This window comes from Chlorocebus sabaeus, chromosome 13, assembly GCF_047675955.1.
Source record: "Chlorocebus sabaeus isolate Y175 chromosome 13, mChlSab1.0.hap1, whole genome shotgun sequence".
Lineage (NCBI taxonomy): Eukaryota > Metazoa > Chordata > Mammalia > Primates > Cercopithecidae > Chlorocebus > Chlorocebus sabaeus.
The window spans coordinates 77,144,373-77,169,295 of record NC_132916.1 but is presented as its reverse complement, the minus strand read 5'-3'; positions in this window follow the sequence as shown (position 1 = coordinate 77,169,295).

Below are 24,923 nucleotides of genomic sequence, written 5' to 3'. Positions count from 1 at the left end.
TCTCAGCTCACTGCAGCCTCCACCTCCTGGCTTCAAGCCATTCTTCTGCCTCAGCCTCCCAAGTAGCTGGGATTACGGGTGTGCACCACCACGCCTGGTTGATTTTTGTATTTTCAGTAAAGATGAGGTTTCGCCTTGTTGACCAGGTTAGTCTCGAACTCCTGGCCTCAGGTGATCCGCCCACCTCGGCCTCCCAAAGTGCTGGGATTATAGGTATAAGCCACTGTGCCTGGCCGTGATGGTGGCCTTTCTGAAGGCCCTTAGGGAAGAAGGATCACAGTGTCGCCTGTAAGCTGCTCATCAGCAGAGCGTGTCCACTGCCTTGCCTGACTTAGTCATTGGTCACCTTTCTTTCTGGCCATTTCAGCCCACCACATGTTATTACATGAGAGAACAACCACCAGCCGGTTTTTTGGGAGTCTAAAATGTGCCCCTTCACGATGTGTTAGGTGCTGGGGATGTCGTATAGCCCAGATGCTAGCAGATGAGGGCAGAACCTGAAGTCCTTCTGTAAGGGAGGAAAGAACTTCCCAGCTCTTCAGTACTGTAAGTGCCCTGTTACAGAAGAGGAAAGGGAGAAACCAAGACAGGGCCCTGACCTGCCCTGTTAAGTCTGTGCCTCCTGTGGCAAGGAGGGCCTCTATTGCTGGGCAAGTAGACGGATAACTTGCTTCCAAGGCAACATTAGAATCTAGACATGCTGTGCTTGGAATGAACTCTTTCCTATACCGATAACCTGGATCAATTTCCTTAGTAAAGAAGGAGGAGAGTGGGGTTTTAGTCCTGCGTGACCTTATACATGGTAACTTCCCAGGGTTGACTTCAGTTTATTCATCTATAAAATAAGTAACGTAGATAAGATATGTGTAAGGTCCCATCTAGCTCTTCAGTTGTCTAAGTTCCTCTGGTTTTGCAGTGCTAAATGTAAAAGCTATCCTAGTTGTATTTTATTTAATTCGTTAAGCAGCTCTGATTGCATTTTGTCTCTGTACAAGACAAATGGATGCTTTATATCCACAGCTCTGCTGTAGCCCCTTCTGCTCAAGGGTGTTCTGTCCACCCAATTGTGCATTCCAGGCTTGTCCCTCAACCTGAGCCTGTCCCTGCACATCACAGGCTAATTTGTTCTAATTCCATTGAGTTCACAGCCCTGTGGATGCATTCTCCCATTGGCAAGCCCAGGGCTGATTGATGGGCAGTTACAGCAGGGGACACAGGGGTAGAGAGGGTCGGCAGAAGGGGATGGATGGATATTACCTAGAGTATTTCACTAGATTCAAATGAGACAGTATTAACCTCTTTTCAGGAAAACACATGGCAATGCTGAACTGACAGAGTTCAAACACCAAAGGGGCATTTGAGAACTGGAGCTGCCCGATGGCAAGAGGGCACTTGTATCAGAAGCTTCACTGCCCAGCCCTATAATAAGTGGTGCCTTGACATCAAATAAGTTGGTTGGCTAGTTCCTTCCCCATGAAATCATTATTTTAAACCCCAAACTACCTTGGCATAATTTCCAGTCTGCTGACTGGAAATCAGAATGGAGCATAACTATTTTCCTTGCAGAAAAGGGCTGCCCAGGGATGTACTGGAGATGATCAGGAGAGACGTGCTTTTCTCCTTCAAACCTTTTGCCTACTTTGTATTTCCAGTTCTCACAACCCACCTTTTTCAGAGACCACGCACAGAGACTACGCTGATTGCAATCAAGTTGAAAGGCATGGCTTACATTCAGGTGAGCGAAAGAAAAACTGCCTTGAAGCTAAGGAGTCCCTGCTGTGCAGTCTCCATTCTCCAAAACTTTATCTCTCCATCGCCTTTTCTTGAACAGGGTCTAGTTTATTTTAATTTGTCCTTCAGAATAAGAAGTTTTGTTGACTGAAGAGTCACTTGGATGGACTTTAACAGAGGCTGAATCAAAGCCAAATGTATGCTGTACTCTTGGGCTTCAGTTCACAATGTAGGTATATACTGTGGTTAAGAAAAGGAGGAAGAAAAGAAAAGGGGACATGTTAGGAGTAACTTCAGTGATTCTTCTAGGCTTCACCATGGTCATCCCCATTTAGATACCAGTAAATGGATCTCCTAGTCCAGAATTGCCAAAGTAATTTGTGCCGAATGCAGAACAATTGCATCCAATACCAACTGAGACAAATATGAAATTTGTAGCTACCATTTATTGAATATTATTATTGAGTATATTACCAGGCATATTGCTGATCACTTGACCAATATTATCTCACTTAATCCTCAGATGAGTTCTATGAGGGAGCTACAATCCTCCCCATTTTCCAGGTACTCAAACAGAATCTTAGAGGGTTAAATGACTTGATTAAGGTCACATAAGTAGGAGGTACTACAAGTGGAACAGAACCCAGCTCCATCTGACTCCAAAACTTGTGATCTTTCAATTCCCTCCCATGAATCTCGAGAATAAAGAAGAGTTATTTCATTGTCAATTTCACCTTCCAGTATTGTTGGTATTTCACATTCAATTCTGATTGTAGCTATGCAGGGGCAAAATATATGGGTTCCTCCTCTTTATGAATAGAAAACCGGTCTAAGATTATTTTTGAACATTTGCCTTTAGTACCTTTTAAACACATGCATCAGTTTAATGTCAAAGCAGAAGCTTTATGTATTGGGCCCTTGGCACCAATATGTTTAGATTATATGCAGGTCTGAGTCTGTTTTACTAGAACAGGGCCTCATTCTCTCAAATATATCCATCAACCATCCATCAGTGTAATGTACCTCACTCATAGGAAAGAACATGTTTCCATCAGACCTTTTTCACTCCATTTCTATTACTACAAATGGCAATTACAATTTTAGGAATCAGAAGGCTATAAAGTGGATAATCTAAGAATGATTAATTTTGTTCTGTTAGACAGTTGTTATTTCTGCTCTTATGAATGGATAATAATAACTTCACCCTTCCCCTCCTCCTTCTTTAGGATATAGGCTAAATGTTGGTTTGCTAGGGCTCCCCTAACAAAATACCATAAATTGGGTGGCTTAAATAATAGAAAGCCATTGTCTCAAGTCTGAAATGCAGGTGTTGGCAAGGCAGATTTGTGCTGAGAGATGTGAGGGATAATCTGTTCCATGCTTCTCTCCTAAGTTCCCTGTGGTTGACTCGCAATCTTTGGCATCTCTTCACCGGTATATGCATTACCCCATCTCTGCCTGTGCTCACGGGCATTTTCCCTGCCTTCCTGGCTGTGTCCAAATTTCCCTTTTTATAATGACACCAGCTATATTGGATTAGATGTCCACCCTACTTCCTCATATGACCTCACCTTAAGTAACTGCATCTGCAACAACCTATTTTCTATTTCCTAGTAAGATTACATGCTAAGTACTGAGGGCTACTTCAACATGGGTATTTGGGGAGGGGGATGCAGTTCAATCTAGATCAGGCTAGGCCTTTGTAAAATTCAATGCACAATGGCGATCAATAGAAACCTTTGTTAATAGCCCAGGATTTCGCTAAACAAACCCCTTTGCCTTCATGCACTCCATGTGCTTTTTCTCGTCCCAATATCACTCTCTCCATGATGAGTTCAGGGCCCCCAAAGGTCCTCTAAAGCATGCTGGTAAAGCATCTGTAGGAGATGAAGGGCTAGGTACACATGTAAACGCCACCTCTCTTCTTATCACTGTGGAGGAGACTCTAAGTGTTGAGGAATTGATACTCAACTCTTTCCACGGTAGCACCTCTTTCATTACTAAGTCCCTTAGTAATGAGCTGGTCCCCCCTTTCTCCCTAACCTCCCCATAAAAAGCAGAGTAAGGTATTGTCCTATATATGTCTCAAAGCTGAAAATGCACAAAGCGTGAACACTCTAAAACCTAGAGTACATTCATCTGGAAAACCTGTCCTTAACAGTTGTGGGATATGGACAAAGAGTTTAGTATATTTGAGGATCCAGGTTATTCCAAATGGCCTAATGAGAAGGCACTGGAGATTTAGACCTGGATGGTGGATAACTCTTCAGCTCTAAACCTATGCCTCCAACTGCCTACCTATCTCTCCATTCACATGCCTTGATCAAACTGGAAGTCATGGTTTGTCCCTTGTCTCTGCCAAACACCTTGTGGTATTCCTTCTGCACAGTACCTGTTGCTTCCAAAGGTCAGTGAGTCCCCATCCGTGTAGTTACCCAAGCTAGTAACTATTGTCATTTACTCTACCCATTCCCTTACATCTAACAACAACTGTCACCATGCCCTGTTCTATTTCCCTTCTAATGTCTTCTGACCTGTTGTTATGTCTCTCCATTCTCTTCACTCCTGCATAAGCTCAGACCTCAGCATCTCTCCCATGGAGAATGCAGCAGCCTCCAAACTGGGCTTCCCATACATAGTGCCCTCCCCAGGCCCTGCTTATTTCTGCTTTTACATCATCAAAGACAGGACAAGAGGGTCATTGCCTTTCGACTGCAAATCCTCTGTGTCTAGTTCTGTCTTCAGTGTAAAGTTCAAACATCTCAGCGGAGCAGACAAGGCCCACCCCGTCTGGTCATAACTTCGTTTCTAACCTGATCCCCTTTGCGTGATCCTTTGTTAGGAAACAGATCATGCACTTTCATACCTCCATGGAGCTTCCCCTGCCTGGAATTCCTTTCCCTTTCTCTCCTATAAAATGCCAATTTATGTCTTCAGACCAAGTTGAAACTACTACTTATTGGAAAGTAAGTCAAGGCTTTCCTAATGATCCCTGGGCATAATTATTTCCGTTCTCTCTGTGCAGTTTCTTATGTATCCTTTATTCTTGCTCATAATAGAATTAAAGTATAATTCTTTATCAGCCCGCCCTCCTAGGTTGTTTATTCCTTTGGGGCAGGGATTTTTTTCTTATTGATTTTTCAATTCTTAGACCTTGTCTGAAATATGGTAGGTACTTAATACATTCTTAATGAATGAATGAAGTTAAGCTCATTGTTTCTTTCACATTAGGAGATTTTTCTCCCCTTTATTTTCAGAATTCTATTCTAGGTGAGGAATAAGGTGGGGGAACCTGTCCTTATTAAATATCAAGTCTTATACAACTATATAAAGGTGATACAGAAACTGTCAATTAGAATGATGAAATAGAATAGATATCCCAGAAACAGACACAACTACAAACTTGAGTTGTGACATTTTTGCCACTGAAACCAGTAGAGGAAAGAATGGACTTTTCAGTAAACAGTGCAGGGGCAGCTGGTTATCCATATGAGAAAAGGATGAAACTGGATGCCTATCTCTTACCATATACAATATTTAATTCCAGGTGAATTAAAGAATCACAACTATTAGTATGAGACTTTTAAAAGACCATACAGGAAAACATCTTTGTGATCACAAGATCAAGAGAGATTTATTAAACAAGAAGTAAAAGGCAAAAAACCTAAAGGGAAAAAAATAAAATACGCTATATTAAAATTAAGAAAGTATGTTCATGGAATGACAGAATAAAGAAAGCAAAAAGACAAACCACAAACTTGGGAAACATATTTTTAAGACATTCAACTAGAATTCTAATTGTAATTCTATTTATCACACCACTTTCAAAGATGAGCAGGCAGAAAAAGATCTTTAGGCTTTGAGGAAAGCATTAGATGTGAAAGACAAAGATCAATGCCACACACACACACAAAAATGAAACAACTTAGAGCATGCAGAGAATATGCTAGAAAAAAACTTTAAAAATATAATTAATATCCTTAAATATATGTAGAGCTGCATCTGTTAAATAAAAACAGGATGCTATAACAAACAAATACTCCAAGAAAAGAAGGAACTCTTGGAAAAAGTAAAGGCTTTTATGGCACAAATGAAAAGCTCAGCTGAAGGATAAGAAGATTAAGTTGAAAAAGTTTCCCAGAAAATAGAAAAAAAATGACAAAGGGACGGAAAATAGGAAAGAAAAAAACTAAGAAAATGCAGGAATTATACCAGGAGGCCCAACATAAGCAGATCAGAGAAACCAAACAGTAGAAAAATATTTATGTGAAACAGTTGAAGGAAAATTCTTCAGAACTGAACAACATGATTTTCCAGGTTGAACACCTCGCCAAATACCCAGTGGAATGGGTGAAAATAGCCCCTTTTTGAAAGGCACATTGTCATAAATTTCAGATCATTTGCAACAAAGATCTACAAACTTACAGAGAAGAAAATACAGCTTTCATACAGAGAATCAAAACACAGAAATACGGACTTTTCAGTAGCAAGACTGTAAGTGGATGTTTTCTAAATTCCCAAGGGAAAGAATTTTCGACCTACAATTCTACAATCAGCCAATAAAGTCACATTTAGACATTCACGTATCAAAAACTTAACCATCTATCATTCTTTCCTACAAAGTTACTGGCACATGCGTTTCACAAAGACAAGGTTGTAAAACAAGAGAAAGAAAAACCTGGAACCCAGGAAACAGGATATCCAATGCAGCAAAAACACAAAGGGAGTCCCTAGAGTGACTGTGAAGGGAGATCCCTAATGACAGCTGTTGACCGTTGATAGGGTTTGGCTGTGTCTCCATGCAAATCTCATCTTGAATTGTAGCTGCCATAATTCCCAGTGTTTTGAACAGGACCCCATGGGAGACAACTGAATCACGGGAGCAGTTTCCCCCATACTGTTCTCGTGGTAGTAAATGAGTCTCACAAGAGCTGATGGTTTTATAGGGGGAAACCCCTTTCACTTGGCTCTCATTCTCTCTTGACTGTTGCCATGTAAGATGTACCTTTCACCTTCTGCCATGATTGTGAGGCCTCCCCAGCCACGTGGAAGTGTGAGACCATTAAGCCTGTTTTCCTTTATAAATTACCCAGTTTTGGGTGTATCTTTATTAGCAGCGTGAAAACGGACAAATACAGCCATCCAGATTGGAACAGGTCAGAAGATTTCTCCAAGATGGTAAAGATAATAGACTACTTAATAGGCTTGAACATTGTGAAAGGAGATTTACACAATTGGGGACATTTGGGAATTAAATTCATGATGGTAATATAGAAAAATAAATGAATCAAACAAAATTAATTGTTAATTTTAGGGAAAGCCCAACATTGCACAGAACAAAAAGTAATTGTAGTATCATGGTGTACCACATTGTTAGGCTGTGAATAGTGTTCATACAGTCATAACTATGTAAACTCCAGCTAGTGATCTACCCAAAATATGATCTGACCCTATTGAGAGGAAGGGGGGGTGAGAAATGTATGAAAGAGTGAAATTCTCATACTCCAAAGGGAAAAGAAAATAGGTATTTTCTAAATCTGAAAAAAAACAAGTAGTAACAAAATAAGCATACTATTTAGGTAAGTATTTTAAAAATCCATTGAGAAAGTTGAATGCAATTGCTTCCAGGGAGCAGGAAATTGTGGTGAGTGTTGGGTAGAAACTGATGTTTTGTATATCAAGACTTGAGATGCTATTAGCTACTTTATGTGCTTGTGAAACTTGGATAAAATAACAATTAAGTTAAAAAATAAGTAACAAAAGAATACACACAGTATTATATATTTCATAAAGTATAAAGCCAAACAGTATTTTGTTTAGGGACACATACATATGTACATGGTAAACCATAAAGATAACGATAAAATGAATGACAAAGTGGGTGGAAAATTTTTAAAAAGCACACAAACCAACAACATCACAATTAACTGGGGCAGAGGGATAAGAATGGAGAGGGAACTCTCAGAAAATTGCAACAGTATTGGTAATGTTCTGTTTCTTAAGTGGAGTAATGGGTTCATGTTTTTTTTTTTTAATAACTCTGCTTTGTAACTTGAGCATATATAAATTTATATATATTATATATAAAATATATATGCATTGAAAATTTTATGTAAACAAAAGTTGCCTTTATAAAATGCATTAATGAAAACCTATAAAATATTGATTGTCTTTTAATCCATAGCTTGATTTCAACTTTTAGCAGTAAATTTAGAAAGTTCACAGAGATGATCATTATGTGCAATGAGCATCAGGATGTAGACTTATTATCCTATGTCAATTGACATCAAGAACTTAACTATATGGGGATTTTCCATATTGCAGTTAAAAGTATTTAACAAAAAAAGAATTCTCAACTTTTCTTACTTTGAACTACTACAGAATTATTGATGTTTATGGTCTTTGTCTTTATTTGGGTTCTACTTGAGATTAATTGTGGCCTGCCCCACACTTTACCTAACTGCTTTTTATGTTAACCTAAGCTACCCTAATACCTATTAGCACTGAGTGCCATTAGCAGTGATATTACCTCCTTGACTACTCATGCTGAACTCACGTGTAATAACAATGAGGTAGGCTATTAGGAAGAATTCATCTTACACAGCACGACTGAAAAACACTTCTAAGTCTTCCCCAATGATATAAAATGCACCAAAAGTTATAACAAGAGAACATCCAATCTCCACAAATGGCTCTATTCGTCAGTAGCTTTATTTTCAATACCAATTGTTGGAAAGTAATGTACTTCTATCCAAGTTTCAAACTGCACTTACTGGTAACTAATTTGCACAGCCTGAGAGATATTTATTTGGGATGACATTGAACTGAGTTTTCAATATTTCTGATCTCCGTCTTTTCTTTGGATAGGCCATTCCTGACATAGCAAGAGTCAAAAAATATGTATTTGAAATCTGCTGATTGTCATTTGGTTTCAGTGCTTTGTTTGGAAAAACTACTTCCAGAAACTGTGTTGGGATGCCAAAGCTGACTAGACTGCACCTTTGCCTGTAACATCAGAGATTAAAGAAAAAGTTATAACAAAACAAAACAAAACAAAAAAACCCTCATTTTTTTCAAGCAATATCCCATATACTTATAGTCCAGCTGATATTTATTGACTATCTCTGATATGAATAGCTCTAATAAGTTATTTTCCTATTCGATGACACAAAGGGATGAAACAACCAAAACAGCTGTCAGATTAAGAATGCTGTTGTCACCATCAATTATATCCCTTTGCTAGACAGCTCTGACCATGCACCTGTTTCCTTTCCTTTTCCTTTTTTTTTTTTTTAATGGAGAGCTACTCTCCTCCCCTTCCCCTTCTCCTTGTATTGAAAGAAAGGCAGGAGGGGAAAGGGATGATAATTTAGCTGAAGGTCAACTAGGGCATCTGCTAATGGCTCCCTCTCCTCCCATCACTGATTGCCTGAAAATAGGAAATCAGCCCAAATCTATTGTTGTGATCAGGGAGCAAAAGCTGTAATGCTGGTGAGTGAGCACGTGCTTCTTCGTGCCTCTTTTTCCTTCGAAGAAAAATGATTACTACATTTAACTGACACACTGTAGAGCAAATCCCCTCTTTAGAGCTCATCAGTCTGAAGGGTGGTGGGGATGTGGCCCAGCAGAACTGGTCTCCCCCGATGAAAACACCTGCTGCCATTGCCGCCCACCACCTCTTTCCTCTCGCTTCGTTCTCATTTCCATGGTTCAAGAGGATCCTTAAAACTATGGATGAAGTGTGAGGCTTGCAGTGTGTCAGCACATAAAAGTGGGTATGCTAGGGTATCCTGAATTTTCCTGTGTTTGGGAGAATAATCAGCGATGACTCAGTTCCAAGAACAGGCCAGACCCATGATGGGGAGGCAAAAGCAACCATGAGAACCTGATGGTGTCCCAGCCTGCATCCAGTCTGACCCTTGTCTGTCCTTCCAGACAGGATATGAGCAAAGTTACCCAGCAGCAACAGCAGGAACTGAGCCAGTGAAAACCCCCTGCCCTGCTGCATTCTAATTTCACAGGTGCCCCCGCCTTCCGGGCACAACAGGAAATGAGTCAAGGCAATGATGATAATGAGAGGAAGAAAAAAAGTGCTTCCTTTGTACAAAATGCTTACACACAGGTAATCTCATCTTTTAATTGACCCCTTCCTCAATGCAAAGTAGATTATTGTCCTTACTTTAAGAATGAAGAAATAGATTTTCTGAGAGAGGTGAAGGTGATGTATGAGGCCACATGCCGGTCAGAGCCGGGAGCTGACTCAGCTCATGGCACCTCTTGGAAGATGGGGAAATTTCCAACTAAACTTTTTGTAGTTAATACTTGAAAACTTTTGCCTCTCATGAGACTAGGGTTTTTTTGAATATTATTTTAAAATATTTTATTTCCTGACAGTATACAATCTTTATGCTAGGTAATATATTCTTAGAGATGCCAAGAAAGAAATTATTATCACCATCTACAAACCACTGTGAATTTTTGTGCTTCCATGGGATACTAAGAGTCAAAGACTTTTTGTATTTTTAAATCTTTCATTTACCTTTTAGCAAGTATCTGGTTAGTAACTTAGCTTAATGTTTTACTCTCTTCACTTTTTTCTTTTTTAAGAGACAGTCTTACTCTGCCACTCTGATTGGAGTTCAGTGGCACCATCATAGCTCACTGCAGCCTCGAACTCCTGGGCTCAAGTAATCCTCCTTCAGCCTCCTGAGTAGCTGGGACTACAGTAGTGCACCACCAGGCTAATTGTTTTATTTTTTGGAGATATAGAATCTCTCTATCTTGCCCAGGCTGGTCTTGAACTCCTGGCCTCAAGCAATCTTCCTGCCTCAGCCTCCCAAAGTGTTGGGATTACAGGTGTGAGCCACCGTACCCAATCTCTTCTTCATTTATTACATGAAATTAATCAAATTTACCTGATTTGAAAATTTAAAAACAGTAAACTGCTAAGCATACCTGTACTTTGGCTTTAGTTTAAAAAGTGAAAGATGGCAAATGTTTCTTCACCTGAAAATGCAGGCACAATATAAGCATAAAAGAACTCATATAACATATTACAACTACCCAGGAAACAACGTATTCAATAAAACAAATAGTGACAAATATGGAAATACTGAATTTGTAAGGTCATTCAACTTTTTGTACTCCAGCAGCGACCGATTATGAAATGGTTTAATTAAACCCTGTAGCCCCAATAATTAATTTAAAGGTTGTAGCTAGCACAGTGTCTGGCTCAAATAAAGTATTCAATGTTCCCTGATTAGCTTGCTTCAACTACTTCACAATGTATACTTACATTAAAAAATCATGTTGTACATAATCAATATATAGAATTTTTATTTGTCAACTATACCTTTAAAAATATACATATATAGTCTCTAAATAATAACTAAATGAGTGTTATAATGAATCTGTTTCATGATTATGAATTATTTTGCAATAACGGTAACGGTATTCTTGAAGGCTTTAGCAAAATAAACAATGTTCATTCTGTACTTATTTTTGGATCTATAGATTATGAAGTAAAAAGTATTCAGACCACCCAAATGACATATAATTGGACATAAAGCCTGTGGTAGCCTGATTTTAATTTTAGGAGAAATCAGTGTCTCTGCAGACTTTATTCTTATGAAACATTCTCCTATTTCGTTTTTCCTTTTCTTCTATTCCTCCCAGTCGCTGCTCTTAGACATCATCAATGTGCTGTGTGTATAAAAAGCAATGGCTCCATTGCGCCCCCTGGTGTGAAGTGTTTGTTCCACCAGAGAACTCCGAATGTTGAGTTGACTATTAATATGACCTTATTAATGTGATCAAAATAAAAAAGCAACAAAACAAAATTGAAAGAGGACCTTAACCTCTGAGCTCCATCCTCCACCACCAAGTCAATCTCAGTCCATTCACAAGGCTTCAAAAGATTTTAAAAAATACACCGTATAATGATTCAGGCTTCTACATTGGTGGTAAATGGCACAGTGCCCATCATCATTTTTTTCTGGACTCATAACTAAGTTATACTATCTCAGGCCCTAGCGCAGAATCAAACATAATCTCATTAGACCCACTCAGTACGATTTTATGAGACATTCTTTCTTGCAGACACCAAGCCAGCTCACAAATATCACAAACTGTGTAAAATATGTTCATTTTTATTCTGATGTGATATTCCATATTATGGACTATTTTGTTACTTTAGATTTGTTGCTCCCAGTGGTGATATTATCCAGTTGATGATTTGATTTTCTTTTTGTTCTCATAGCCCCAGATGGACTACAAATACAATATAATCAGTCCCCAACATATGAATGAGCCGTGTTCCTAAAGTGTGTATATAACTTAGTCATTTGGAACTCAAAATATATTTTCCCGCAGAAAAAAATTTAAGATATGGTAATTAGTTTCCAAGGGTAACCCCTAAAGTCAATTTAACCCAGATTGAATTGGAAATACTTTACTAACAGTACCATTTCTACTAAAATTGGCCAACCATTTATAAAATTATTTGTCCAGGAAAATGAATTCTGGGTTTACCTTAGGACTACCAGAAACACTCCTCTCTTTCAGAGAAGTAGAAAGACTATCTAGCTTCTGACTGGGGGGCTGCGAGGGGTCTGGCTGGAGTGACCAGGCAGATACTCTTTAAAGGCTGGCATGTGCATGGGGTGAGGAGACAAAGGCAGAATTCATATCTTTCCCCAAATCACTACCCTGCCCCTGTGCTACTGTATGGGAAGAATGCTCAGTATTAGATGATTTTGCTTTTAGGAGCACGTAAATACTTCAGCTGAAAGATGCCATGGCATCTACTGTGCTTTCAGGGACTCTCCGCAGACATGCGGTGAGAAAGGGATTATGGAATGTAGGAGAAAGCTTGCACCCACTCACTCATCAGCAGACACTCAGTGATCCCTGTGACATTACAGCGACTCTGACAGGTGCTGGGGATACAGAGGATAGAGATGGATAAGGAACTGTCCCTGTCCAACGGGCTCACATTCTAAGCAGGAGTGACAGATATCTATCTAAAGGGTGTTCTGTCTATAATACAGCAAGCATAATAGAAAACACAAGAAAGCATTGCATTGTAACTTCAGGGGTTTACATGATAGCTGGGGATATATAATCAACAACCCAAAATTAAATCGGAATAAAGAACATAATATTTCAGACGTCACAAGGAAACTAGAAGCAAGAAGTGAGGGAATAGTGTACCCTGTTCCTTGACAATAGAACCCCCCTTTTTCCCATGGAATATCTCACATAACTCAGAACACAACTGTGACATGCAAGAAAACTTGAGGGTATTTGAGCGTGAGAAATAAGTAGTATAAATCCAATAGAGGGAGAAACTTTTAATTAAGCTATGCTAGGTTAACCCCTGCGCTTATCTTTGCTTCTGTCCAAATTTCTCTAAAGAGGTAATAAAGATAACAAAAATAATACAAGCACACAAGGGATAAGAGAGAACGAGAGAGCAGACAAGATGATTAAATTCTGAAACATGGACAGCTGAACGCAGGAAGTAACAGACAGAGCAGACAGAAGAAACCCAAAACTCAAGGCGAGTAGTGGAGTGCCAACCAGAAACTATGTGTTTTGCACCACAGAACTCCAGAATGTCCCAGGAATTGGAAGCCACAGGTACCTGGAGCTGAAATGGAACTCGCTAAATTGATGCAATTGGACCCTCCATCCTTCTCCCCGAGCCAGTCCCTTCAGCTCCCAGAGAAGCAGGTTTACTTGCTGGAGAGGAGGAATCACAGAGGCTGTGGAAATGGGAAGAAGACAGGTCATGCAAACACAGGAGTTGGAAGAAGGTATGTCCTCCCCACCTCTGTGTCCCATTTGCATCTCAGAACATTGTCTGATAACTAATGATCTGAGTTTATAACCTCTATTTGGGAGAGATTGGAGTATTTTACTCGGGGCAATGGATCAGCAAAGGGATGCGGGGGGGGAGGGTGCTGATTAATACTTGGGGTCTTCCAAAGCAATGTCTAGGTCCACTGGTAAGACACGAAGTTCATTTGTGCACAAAGAGCATCTCATCAGAATTTTAACACTTGTCTCTTAGACACTAACAGGCTATTAAGGATCATGGAACTTGTGAGAAAACCCCAAAACATTAGATGGAACTCAGAGGAAACAGATTAATTCAGAGTATAGAAAAAAAATCTTAAAGGATTATCATTAGTGTCCTTATGAAGTTATAAGAGGAAAGCATTCATTAACAAAAAGGAGAAAGAAACAAAGAGCACCCCAACAATAAGAAAGAGCTCTTAGGAATCTCAAAAGAAGGGAGGAAACTAGAAGAGTTGTAATGTTTCCAATACACAAAAAAAGACACATATTTAAGGTAATGGATAACCTGGTTATCCTGATTTGATCATTATACATTGTACCCAGGTATCAAAATATCACAAACACCCACAAAATATGTACAATTGTAACATCAATTAAGTTTTTTAAAAAGAAATGAAAACACTAATAATAATAAAAAAAATTAAAACTTTAATAGAGAAGCTGGATGACAAAGTTTAGTATATGTTCTAGAAAGTAAAACAAAAAAGCCACACTGGGCGCTTTGGCTCACGCCTGTAATCCCAGCACTTAGGAAGGCCAAGGCAGGTGGATCACCTGAGGTCAGGGGTTCAAGACCAGCCTGGCCAACATGGTGAAACCCCATCTCTACTAAAAATACAGAAATTAGCCAGGCGTGGTGGCAGGCACTTGTAATCCCAGCTACTCGGGAGGCTGAAGCAGGGGAATAGTTTGAACCTGGGAGGCGGAGGTTTGCAGTGAACCAAGATTGCACCATTGCACTCCAGCCTGGGTGACAGAGCAAGACTCAAAAAAAGCCCAAAAGAAGAGAAATAGGGGAGAATAGAAGAGATGAGAAAACTAGAATACCATAGATGAGATGTGATCGTATATCTAACTAACAGGAGTTTCAAAAAGCCAGATAAAGAAGAGAGAAGAAACTTATGAAGAACAGGAATTTATAGATTGAACAAGCCCATGCATGTGTAGCACAATAAATAAGAAAGATTCTATTCTTTAATAAATAAGAAAGATTCTATTCTAGATGGCATCTAGAATATAATATTGATCTAACTAACTAATGTAGGAATCAAAACAAATCATATTCAGGCACAATAGTAACAGCAACACGAAAATTTGCCCCTGTTGTATTTATTCTCAGTATGTTGCTGGTGAGTGTGCACCACCAAAATGAAAGAGCAGGTCACATGACAGAAAGAGATGGAATCAGGGAAACAGGAAATCCCATGTGGGAGCAAAGGGAAGGGAGTTCCCTGAATGATGGTGATGGTAGCTTCCAGAACATACATTGTTTGTAGGGTGCAGCAAAAGAGCAAGGGATTTAGAAGGAATGCTTCCAAAAACAAAAAGGGAAGTCATTTTATTATTTGATGGTTTGACAACATTAGGAAAATTTTTATAGTTCTTTTAGAAAAGTTAGGGCTGAATTCCTAAAAGAAAAGGAAGCAAACAAACATGCAAAGAGACCAAGGAAATGATTAACTCCAGAGAAAACAAAACCTTGAGCAAGAAAAAAAAAAAAGAAAATGATAGTAAACTATATGACTTAGCTGTGAACAGTACTTACATAATTATAAGCAATATAGCATTGATATAAATAAAAATTGTAATTAAGTTTCATTTGAAGTATGGTGGAAAGTAGTGTGTGTGTGAGGACGGGGCAAGAAGGGTGAGATTGAGTAAGAAGGAAGTCAATAATGCATATAATTTAAAAATAAATATACATTGGCCGGGCGTGGTGGCTCACACCTGTAATCCCAGCATTTTGGGAGGCCGAGGTGGGTGAATCACTTGAGATCAGGAGTTCAAGACCAGCCTGGCCAACATGGTGAAATCCCATCTCTACTAAAAATACAAAAAAAAAATTAGCTGGGCATGGTGGCACATGCCTGTAATCCCAGCTACTTGGGAGGCTGAGGCAGGAGAATCACTGGAACCTGGAAGGTGGAGGTTGCAGTGAGCCAAGATCGCGACACTACACTTCAACCTGGGTGACAAGAGTGAGACTCCATCTCAAAAAAAAAAAAAAAAAAAAAAAAAAAAATTAAATAAATATACATCCAGTTAAGCATGTAATGTACTGATATGGGGGTAAATACTAAAGGACTTGACAGTGATTGTCTCCATAGAGTGGGAAATTAGGAGCAAGGAGATGGGAGAGAATACTTGTTTTTCTTTATCAAGCTTGCTGTACTATTAACCAGTTAAAACTACCTATATGCATTACTTTGTTAAATACAAAAACTAAGTGAAAAACAATGTTAGCAATGTGGAAAAGGCATATGGTATAAAATTGTATCCATTTTATGAATATTCACTAAATAAAAGAACATTTAAATATAAAAATAGTTGGTTATAAACTATAGTGGCATTTAAAATGGGCATTTTGGTGCCTTTGGTAAGGATCTGCCACTTTGAACTGCAAATTAACAAGCCTTTTTTTTTTTTTTTTTTTTTTTTTTTTTTTGAGATGCAGTCTCACTTTGTTGCCTAGGCTAGAGTGCAGTGGTGCAATCTTGGCTCACTGAAACCTCTGACTCCTGGGTTCCAGTGATTCTTGAGCCTCAGCCTCCCAAGTAGCTGGGATTACAGGTGTGCCCCACCACACCTGGCTAATTTTTGTATTTTTAGTAGAAATGGGGTTTCACCATGTTGGCTAGGCTGGTCTCGAATGCCTGCCTCAGCCTCCCAAAGATTGCAGACATGAGCCACTGCACTGGGCCAACAAGCCACTTTGAAGAATGGTTTACCACATCACAATTTGATTATTAAATGTTGGCAACAGAATCACATCATGTTTGTATTTTATTTAATAGTTCATGAAATAAAAGCTGAATGTTATGAATTTTTAAAAGCAGGATAATATAATTTGTCTTTTTGTCAATTTTGAGTAAAGTAAAATCTTAAAAATTCTCCACTACACATGAATTAATTTAATAATAGAAGAAAATAAAATAATTAAAATAAAGTAAAATAGACATTTTTACTGCTTTTATTTCAAATGTTTTGATGCCATTGCTTTTCTTATTGTATTTTCAGAAGTGTGAGAAGCTCAATTTAGCACTTGGCTGATCCATACTATACATTTTATTTCAAAGACTAGAAAAAGGAGGCCTAGAGAAGTTGATGGTCAAAGGTCCCCCAGTGGCATGGATGAGACGTAGAATAACATGGCTTACTGGACAAGAACAGAACATTTCTAAACTTTAAACTCAACGAGAAAAACATAGTTGTCTCTGTCCAAACATGGATTAACTGCACTTTCAGTTGAGCCACTTCCATTGTGCTTGACAAAAGGCTCAGTTTTCCAAAAATGAAATAGCAATATGGTTTTTTTTCCCCATTATAAAACTACAATTTTCATGACAGCAGAGAAGTTTATTTTGGATAAGAAAGAAAAAAAGAAAAAAACAGCCATGAAATTTCTAAGAAGGTGAGAAAACTTCAGAGGCCACAGTTTCAAATAATTAGTGGAAACTACTTTAGTAGTTAAAGAAAATATTTATGTAGGAGACTAAAGCATTACACCATGGAAAAGTCTCCTAACCCCTTCTATATGGACATTTTGTCTCATGTCCATGTGCTAAACCTAAAAGACCCTTTTTGGAATGTTCTTCATCCCCAGCCAGGCCTGTCTAGTCTGCTTGCCCTTTAGAGCTCAGCTTCAGACCACCCTTCTCATCAAATCCTCCCTACTTTCTGTCTTTATCTGTTTCTCATCTTTCTAGTTCCTTTTTACTGGTGATACATGCAAAGGGTAGCACTTAATTTTTCAAGACTAGTTTCCTTTGTGCTAGTTTGGGCTCCACTGTCAGAAAATAAAACCTTTGAAGGGAGGAATTTTTTCTTACACCTCTTTGTATCTTCAGAGGACTGGCCCCACAGGAAGTTCTGAGAGCCCTGACTGCCTAGCTATCTTTATCACCAGCTCTTCTTGGAGACTTCAGAAGGCTTCCACATCTTCCTTTACTTATTTAAGCAAAGCACTCTGATGAGCTTTCCTTCTTAGGTGCTTAGTACAGAAAGAGGTATATTTTTCCCTCTCTTTCTCCCACAATAGCATAATGATGCAACATGGATTAAAACCACTTGGGTTCAAATACCAGACTCAGCGAACTTCTTAGCTGAGTGATCACTGACAAATTATTTAATCTCTCCCAGCCTCAGTTTCACCATTTATAAATTGGAAATAGTAGTATCTATTTCAAAGTTTTATTGTGAGGAATAAGTGAGAAAATATCTTTAAATACTTCTTATGATGGCTGGCATGCAGTAAGAATTCATTACATCCTACTTGTTGCAATTCTGTGAAAAAGTCTGGGTCTGTTATATCTAAGATGCTTCTTTATGAGCATGGTGTGTAGTGCACTGTACCAGGCCGAGCAGTGGGGCAGCAATTCTGCTCTGTGATGGAGCCCCTGCTTGGTAACCCCACTCAACACCAGCAGAGATATCTTCAGTGTAACTGGCCCCTGTAGAATCTGCTCATAGCTGCTGGCAAGGGTGGAAATACACATGAATCATGAATGGAAGTGACCTTCAGATGGGGAGATGAGCACATGGAGCTCAGTTTGATGGTAAGAGACTGTATATGCAAATGGACAATGGCTGACTGTGTGCAAAAATATAGCTCTGACCCACATTCTGCAGCAACCAGCACAGGAAACCAATCTATTATCTAGAGCAGCCAGGCCAGAAAGCCAGCCTGCTATCTGCAGGTCAGACTCATGGGAAATCAGACCACTATCTCTAGTAACAATTCAGAAACCCAAACAATAACTCTTCTAACAATCTGCCCCAAATGGCCTGGATTTCATTAGTAACTGACAGCTTCCTTAAATTTGGTCTCTGCCTGCAACTTAGGAGTAACTAGAGAAAGCCTTGACCAGTCACATAGGATGTCCTGCTTCTAGGCATAGAATCTACCTCCAGATTCCCCATGCCAAAACTCTCCAATCACAGCATACTTGAAACCTTCTCTTTTGTTCCACTGTAAAGCTCTCCCACTCCTCTGCCTGCCTATGAGCCTTGCCAACTGCAAGTGACACAGTGCTTGACTCCCTTGCTATAGCAAGCTATGAATAAATAGCTTTTGCTTGTTCTCATTTGGTTGGTTTTCTTTTATTTCCACCATGGGCTTATTTAAAACAAAGGCTCAAATGTTGTCCTGTCGCCAGGTCTCAATCTGAACCGATTTCCAGATTACAGACGAACATAGTCTGTGTGTGCTGCCTACTCTGAATATATCCATGCAGATTCATTCAATTTTTCTGGAGGAGACCCATCAGCAATTTTCATAAGATGAGTAGCACTATCTGTCTCAGTTGTGAGACCTCAAAAGTGCTGTGTCTGTTGGATCATTCACCAACCATTTTACATTTCTGAATCAGAAAGTATGATACTGATAGTTCATTTTCCATGTAATTCGAATGCAGGCTTAAATACCAATTTCTTGACAAAAGCAGTCTGATTTTAGAATTGATGAAAAATTGTTTCTTCTTTTTAACATTTGCAAATAGTCATATTTCCATAATAAAAAGTCGTCTAGTTAGCTCGTGCCCCTTTCCTTGTATTTCTAACCTATTAGCAAAGGGACTCCAGCCTTCCGCAACATGTTTCTTTGTTATAAAGCCAGAAAGCCTTGCAAGGAAACAAAACAAATAATCCCTCAAAGTTATAATTGGACAGGAAAATCACAGGGACAGAGTGACTAATCACCAAATCAAGAAAGACCTGAGGGATGAGACTCTCAATAACCATTTGCCGAGGGAATGGTAAAATGAGCCAGCTGTGAACCGAGGGCTGTGCAGCTTGTGTGTGTGTGTGCTCATGGGACACAGCCAAGTCGAGGGACTCAGATGGACCGTTTACACCACTCGCCACCCTAGCCATTAAGCTCAGGGGAAAAGGTTTTGTTTTTGTTTTTTTGTGAAGCCACAGTTTGGGGACCCCACCGGTGAAGAGGGCTTGTGGCTGGACTGCAGGAGGGGCCCTTAGGGCAGTCAGAACTTGTCAGCAGCTCCCTTAAGCCACTAGGACATGTCCTCCTCTGAAATCTTTTTTAAAAAACTAAAATGTCTACTTTCTTTTAAAATCCGTTTTATTATAAGTTTCAATCAATTCATTTTTAAAACTTTTTGTATCATTTATGATGCAGGAGATATATTTTAGTGTGACCAACATATTCTGGAGCTAGATAGAGGTGGTGGTTACCCATTGCTGTGAATGCCACCGAATGGTTCATTTTAAAATGGCTTAACACGAGTTATATGAATTTACCTCAGTTTGAAAAAGTGAGAGGAATGAGGAGAGAAAAAAAAAAACATTCTTTCTCAATAGCTGTCGTCAAATAGAGACCTCCAATCTCTTTAGTCATTCATTCACTTAATAAATGTTTATTGAGCATTTTATCTGAGCTCAGCAAATCATCATTGCTGTATCTCTAACTGTCATCTCAGAAAACATGTGAATTCATCTCATAGTTGTCACTGTCCTTCCTCCCCTCCTCCTCTCTACCCCTGTTTGCTTTTGAGACAGGGTCTCACTCTGTCCCCAGGCTGGAGTGCAGTGGCTGGATCTCACTGCAGCCTCACCTCCAAGGCTCAAGCAATCCTCCCACCTCAGCCTCCCAAGTAGATGGGACCATAGGTGTGCACCACTTTGCCCAGTTAACATTTTTATTATTATTATTATTATTTTTGTAGAGATGGGATTTCACCATGTTTCCTAGGTTGATCTCAAACTCCAGAGCTCAAGCAAACCACCTGCCTCCCAAAGTGTTGGGATTACAGACGTAAGCCACTGTGCCCGGCCTGTTCTTCCCCTTTGACGACCCAGTTCTCTCTGATCACTCACTCAAATACATACACACAAATCCTTCTGACACAAAAACATTCTCTCCATTCCCATTCTTTTATAAAAGTATCAAGTGTTGAGACCTCCAGTTACAACTGTTTCACGAAGCTTCCCAACACCTGTCCTGTAACTCTAATGCAGCACCTTGAGGGCCCAGCCTGCCAGGATCTAGAGCTCTGGTCTTCACCCCCAAGACACTGGAATCTGGGAATATGTCCTTCCCTAGAACATGTGTCTCACTGGCTTTAGGCAAATAAGAACCGCCCGGTACTTATTTTTTCAAACCTCCTTAAAAGCAAACTTCCAAAATGCCACATTCCATTATCCCGAAACTCACCTTTAAAAGTAATGGGACATTAATAGATACCAATTGTACGACAAAAAGACAGAAATGCATATGTAAAGAGTAGACTAGATAAGTGTAAGCCATTCATTGCTACGCCAAGTAAAAATTACATTTGAGTGAAAAGGTATATTTTTATATCATTGCATTCGGTAATGAAGTGACAGGCACGTAAAAATCTTGCCTTTTCTTTATTTCTATTGTACTTACATGGAGATAAATGTCTGTGTGTTCTGTTTTATTTGTGGTTCCCATTCTAAGATCTCATAAATTATTTATTTTTATTTGGGTTGTGTCGTCTCCCAGGATTTTACTTCAATGTGTTCGCCAGTGATCTGCTAATTTTTATTTTAAAGGGGAAACATGAACAGAATCTCATTTACATCTAAAGCATGAGCTAACTCCAAATACTATCGCTTCTCCCCAGAACTGGTTTTTAAAATCGCAGACTGGGCTCTTACTTCAAGCCTGACTGTTTTTCCCATCTCAACTTTATGTCTGTGCGATTTGTGAATTGTAAACAACAATCATTTGTTAATGTTCTTAGGGAAATACTTTGGCTGCATTTCAAGCCTTTTATGTATTCTCCTCATGATGTTATCTGTAATTAAGCTTTAGATAATTAACATTTCCCTCAAAATCGGTATCTCTATATCTTTCCCCCTTGTTTGTTACAGAACATTAAATTAAATTCAGTACTGCTTCCACTCTGTCCTCATCCCTGATCCCGAAGGTCAGCCAAGATTTTTAGTTTTTTTTTTTGCTTGTAAATAATAAAAGAAGTATGGATCAAAAAGCAGCATTTGATGTAGTAGTAAAAACCGGGGTTGGAGACTAGGAAAGAAATTGTTTTTATGCAGCTATACTATCCCTTTTTCACTCAAACTACTCTCAAAAGCCTTCTCAGCCAATTAATGGACTAAGGCAGCAGGTGACGGGATGACTGGAGTCGAGAAGCTGATCCAGCCACACCTCTTAATGCATCCCAGCTACTTTTAGGAGCAACTTGGCTCATAGGTGGTTCTCTAGACTGAAGAGGAGGCATTTTACTGTTCAGGGGTAGTGATAATACACTGGGAAATAGCTCACACAAACCATTTCACCATTATTTTGTTATTTCAGCTATTAGGAAAATAGATGCTACATTTTACATCTAGATGGCACATATCTCTGTAGGGATTCCAACTCTTACAGAATCCATTTTCCTTTATATTCTTGTAGATGGGGGAGAGTAGTAGTGTGAATGAAGCTTGTCTAAAGCATGTGGAAGATGAGGAGAAACCCAAAGCCCTTGACATTGAAGCTATACGACAAACCTGCTGTATACTTTCCCTGAAGATAAAAGTAACCTGTAATGCCCCCAGAAACATGGCTCTTGTTTAACCTCTGCTTAAACATTGACTAAAGACACAATAGCCTCATCTAGCAATGTGATTCTGGAGACAGTGCTGTGGTCTACAACTGGAGATGAATGGCCAAGCCAAGCATGCAAAGATGGGATGCTGTGTGTGGGGACAGATCTACGGAGTCTCACTCTGTTACTCAGGCTGGAGTGCAGTGGTGCGATCTTGGCTCACTGCAACCTCCCAGGGTCGAGCAATTCTCCTGCCTCAGCCTCTCGGGTAGCTGGGATTACAGGTGCCCACCACCACACCCAGCTAATTTTTGTATTTTTAGTAGAGACAGGGTTTCACCATGTTGGCCAAGCTGGTCTCCAACTCCTGACCTCAGGTGATCCACCTGTCTTGGCCTCCCAAAGTGCTGGGATTACAGGTGTGAGCCACCACCGTGCCCGGCCCAGATCATTTTTTAATGAAAGTGGAGTCTACCACAAAATTTTAACACATACCTTCAAAAGGGAAAAGGTTATCTTTCACAGAGGGTTTGAATGTAGTTATTAAAAGGTAACAAGCTTAGTATAACAGGAAATGAATTAGGGATGTTTTAGTCACACAAAATAAATAATGATTCATGTTTACTAAGGAAGAAGCTGAAAACCTTTAGTATTTAAGACTGCAGGTGGGGTACTAAGTGCCTCATTACAATTATCAGTGGTTGACGCTGGGAAACCATCCTTCTAAAGAGGGTCAAGACCACTTTCTGCCTCTCTGGACACAGATAACCATGAAGGTTGTAAAGACTGCTATTTGCAGAGAAATAGCAAAGCCAGCAATCTATTCTTACCGATGTTCTTTAAGAGCTCAGGCCTCCCATACTCAATCATCTAGTACACATTTCCACTGCATATGGTGACAGAATAATGTGTATAATATATGTAGCAGGGAGCTATAGACTGAACGTGTGTGTACCCCAAAAACTCATGTTGAAACTTAATCCCCAGTGTGATGGTATTTGGAGATGAGGCCTTTGAAAGGTGACTGGGTCGTAAGGGCTCATGTATGGGATTAGTATCTTATAAAAGAGACAAGGAACTACCCTCTCCCTTCCTATGTAAGGATACAACAAGAAGGCACCATCTCTGAACCAGGAAGCTGCACCAGACACTGATTCAGTTGGTGCCCGACCTTGGACTTCCCAGCCTCCAGAACTGTAAGAAATAAATTTCTGTTGTTTATATGCAGCCCAGTCTATAGTATTTCTGTTATAGTAGCCATAATGGACTAAGATGCAGGATTTCCACTTGAACCATAGTTGTGTTCAAACTAGTATTCTGATGTGCCTGTGCAATGCTGGGAAAGGGTCCCCTTTTGAGAGTGACCAAGAGGCCCCCTGGACAAAAATACTGAAGGAAAAAGGAGATGCACAAGAAGAGGCCCTTGGGGAGGGACACTGCTTCCGTGGATAGCAAAGTGCCTGTCACACCCGGTAAGATCTGCCTATGGTCATAACTTTGTCTATGGTACTTACACATTGTACAGCAAATTTGTCGATGGCAATCTACACAATGCTGTCACCTTCACATGCGATAGTAGGGCTATGCAAAAGCCTATATTTTGTTTTTCAAAAATTATCTTGCTTTAAAACTAGTGAAACCTACACTAGAAAAAATCCATGAAATTTATTTATTAGAGCCACAAACCCAGAGGTTATTAATGAAACAGAAATGTTTTCTACCCAGGCATTTCATACTGAAGTTGAAACAGTATGAAAATAAATGTAGGGCGTGGTGGCTCACACCTGTAATGCCAACACTTTGGGAGGCTAAGGTGGGTGGATCACCTGAGGTTGGGAGTTCAAGACCAGCCTGGCCAATATGGAGAAATCCTGTCTCTACTAAAAATACAAAATCAGCTGGGCATGGTGGCACATGCTTGTAATCCCAGCTACTTGGGAGGCTGAGGCAGGAGAATTCCTTGAATCTAGGAGGCGGAGGCTGCAGTGAGTTGAGATTACACCATCGCACTCCAGCCTGGGCAACAAGAGCAAAACTCCACCTCAAAAAAAAAAAAAAAAGAAAAAAAGAAAAAAAAAAGAATGTAACATATTTAGAGCAGCAGATTTTTTTTTTTTTCTTGAAATGTTGTCTTCTTAGGGATATGAACATGTCCAGGCCAGTTATTCTCTCACAAACAGGATTTAGAGGGAGCTGTGTTTTCCATGGTGAAAATATCCAGATTCATCAAAAGAAAAAAAAAAAAAAACACTCAAAACTAGCTAAACTCAAACCTTCAAGGGAATGACATGTGGAATTCCTCAAATGTTTACATTCAGAGTTCCAAAGATAGATATACTGTCTGCATAATTTGGTAAATACTTCTTTTGTAAAGTAAATATAATTTTTATTCTGAAAAACTTAATGACGTAGTTTTCCTCAAGGAAATTTTGGATTTAAAAATCCTGATTTAAGATAGCCAGTTTTATTTTTTCCTCTTCTTTTTTTTTTCATAAAGTTGCAGGGCCAGGTGCGGTGAATCACGCCTGTACAGCACTTTGGGAGGCTGAGGCTGGTGGATCACCTGAGGTCAGGAGTTCA